Genomic DNA, 3401 nt, shown 5'->3' on the forward strand with positions numbered 1-3401 from the left:
TGGTTTACCTGTGGGCCATTCTATGGCCCAAGAGGTTTAAATCCTAGTACTTTCACCAATTGATTTTTCTTTTTCCACTTTCCCCCTCTTGAAGACTGTATGTGGTCAGACTGTGATAGATAATAAATATAGGTGTTATAGTCTAATTTGCATGGAATAAATGAAGGCAGGTCATTTAAATTGTATAGGATTTGGGAAAATAATCTGTAAAAGGATTTCAAAACACTCAGCACTGTATTTCAAATGCTATACAATGTCCTGAAGGTTAGTACAAGGCTTGGTTTGACTCTGGGTTTAGTCTCGGTATCCTTTGCAGTGCCAAGTTACAGTCTTGGTACAGGTGAAAACTGTAAACAGAGTATCTTGGAGCATAATCAGAATGCTGTTACCTCATTACTAAGGCCTGGCCTCCAGGTGTAGCTGAATGAGATGGGGTTGAAAAAGTACGTGTGGATGTGGAAGAATAGACTGTAACATGCAGTTATGAAGATGGAAGGGGGAATCTGAGCTGACTTTTCCTCCTCACAATGCACACAACAAAAATTACAAATTGGGCCCATGTCTGACTGACCCCATATTGGTCAGGTGTAAAAGTTGTGAATGCTCATGGAGGGCACATATTGTTTCCGTCACACCTGAAGAAATTTGAGACATTTCTCTAATCATTTGGGGGATTAGTTTGAATGAACTGCTTCCCAACATGGTTAAAACAAATACCCTTAAGTCTTCCAGAAGAAAGAGGAGGGGCAGACACATGCATGAATTGTGTGAGCAGGCACATGTCTTGTGAAGCTGATTGGGAAGTTAGAGTACAGTTGTGCCCCTGTATCCACGGTTCTATTATGTATCAGTAGATTCAGTTACCTCTGCGCCCATTACAGTTCCTTAGTTTTTGTGTAGAAGCACGGGTGTTTCTTGCATAACAAAGGAATATTCTTGATTCATTGGAGAATGTGTTATGTAGGCAACCAGCCTGTGCACTAGAGGAAGAGTAACTGAACGTTAACAGGAAGCAGGAACTGTCAAAAGCTATTACACAAATTAACTATAATGAGCGAGGGGCACACAGACAGTTATTTACAAAGAGTTCCCCATATCCACAGTTTCTGTATCTTCAAGGAGCCCAGAATGGAACCCCCACAGATATGTGGGGGATGCATGTATTGTACAAACTAGCCCCCATAGAGTACGTCTATCTGCGGCTAAATGTCATGCTAGCTACATGGAATGATCAGAGGCAATGTGTCTCTGAATACTAAAGGCCTCAGAATAGCAGGAACTAGCCATTGCCTTCAGGTCTTGCTTATGGGCTTGCATCTGGTTGGCTACTTTGGGAAGCATCACACTAGACTAGATGAACCTTTGATCTGATTAAGCAGGGCTCTTCTGCTCTTCTGACTACAGAATGTCTAATTCTCTCTTTGAGTAACAGAGTGGATGGAAAGTTAATGGTCTACTTTCTCAAGCCATTCTACCATTTACTTGGGCCGTCTCATAGTCAGATTAGTCATTCATTTCTCATTAGTTCTGGCACTGTTTGTCCTAAGCTTTGACTCTCTGATATTTATAACCTACATGACAAAATGCAGTAAGGAGGACAGTGGTAAGAGACATCCAGTTCTTTAGAGCACTTAAGAAAGCAGGTTGATAGCAACGTTCTGCAGCCAGCAACTTGCAGTTAATTAGCACAATCCCCTCTGCAGGGGGTTTGAGCTAAATGCAGTGGAATTCACTGTAGATTGTTAAGGCGTAAGCAGGATAATTTGTCCATGCAAGGAAGCAAAAAAAAATCTATTCTATCTACTTTAACTCTGCATCTAATTTTCTCTCCTTTCTCAGGTGAAAAATAGCTTGTTGTGGCAGAGGTCATCAAGTTACATGTCCTTTCCTCTTACACTTTACAGTAGGCAGAAAACCTTTATCTACTTATGTGTGTGTCACTTGCAGAATCCCATATTTCCAGCTATCTTAGACTAACAAAACTCTCTCTTTAAACACACAGCTGTAGGGACCCTTGGCAAGGCCCAGATATATTGCTGTGTAAAACTTGGGACTGTGGTAAGTGTGTTGCCTCAAGCGCTAATGACAACAATAAGACCCTTAAAGTACAGCCAGATTGAACTGTCTTGAGTTCTTAGTTTGTCAGTGTCATGCTAAAATGAAAGTAAACAAGACAGATGCCTTCATAAAAGGTGCTGGAGGGGTTGAAAGTTCCCCTCCCCTTAATCTCTGACAACACGTTGATTGTGAGTTCCTTGGAGGCAGGGACCTGTCTCTTATGTTACACTGTAGGGTGTAAATTGATACATTTATACAAAGAACAATATCAATATCCTTAGCATAACTCCTGTTGCACTACCTAGATGCCCTACAGAGGTCTAAGTGATCACATGAGGCAGACCTTTAGTCTGGAAAGTCATGGTTTTTGCGTTTTTGTTGTTTATACAAAATGCATATGAGTGCCAGGCTTTTCAAATGATTGCCATATAACTGGAACGATGCTGATGGGCAGCAGAATGGGTGGCAGCTCATGGCACCTCCAGTATTTCTGTCTGGTGCTCCTTGCTTCTGGTGGTGTTTGCTTGCGTTTGCCTAATTGTAAGGCTGGTTCTGTCTTTGCATCCCAGGTGATCGAAGCAAATGCAACGTCAGTTTCTCTGCATGTAGACCCAGTTGATCCTGTGTCATCTTGGGTTCTGTTGTTACCAGAGTAGTGCAAAAAAGACAAATGCTGGAATGAGTCCACAAAGGCGCCATCAGGCAATTAATTATCTTTCAGCCTAATATCGATCATAAGGGAAGTTGGATGGTTATGCTTGACTTCCAGGGTGTTGAATGCACTTCATTTCTGTAGAATACATTAACTCCCAAAGGCTTGGTGTTACTATAGGAGAGAGGAAGTGTATCACCGTGTGCTTTCCATCCTGCCCCATCCTTCAGACAACACAGTGTGATTCAACGTGCTTCTGGTTGTATCACTGCCTTTTCCAGCAGAGCCCGTTTTAATCATCATTTTGTTTTGGGGCTGGACCATGAGCAACAACCATGGTGGTCAAAGACTGGGTCCAAGAGATAAGTGAGAAATTGAACTGGAGCCACTACTACAAACCAGAGATCAGAAGCATGCCAGGAATCAAACCAAGAGTCACAGAAGGATAGGTATTGAAGGTATACTTGCTCAAGCAAAGGCCCAACTAGACAGGAAACGTATATGGCTCTTCCTATCCAGAAAGACCCATTACCAACCTGGGTAAACAGGTTACTGTAGTTTCATCAGCTCACCACATGGAGTAGTTGCTAGTTCCAGTGGCATAACAAAGGGGGTGTAGGGGGCAGCAATTACACCAGGCCACAAGCTTTGGGGGGGGGGCAACAAACTGAGTTTGACACTAGTGGCCAAA

Source organism: Tiliqua scincoides, chromosome 3, assembly GCF_035046505.1.
Source record: "Tiliqua scincoides isolate rTilSci1 chromosome 3, rTilSci1.hap2, whole genome shotgun sequence".
In the NCBI taxonomy this organism is placed as follows: domain Eukaryota; kingdom Metazoa; phylum Chordata; class Lepidosauria; order Squamata; family Scincidae; genus Tiliqua; species Tiliqua scincoides.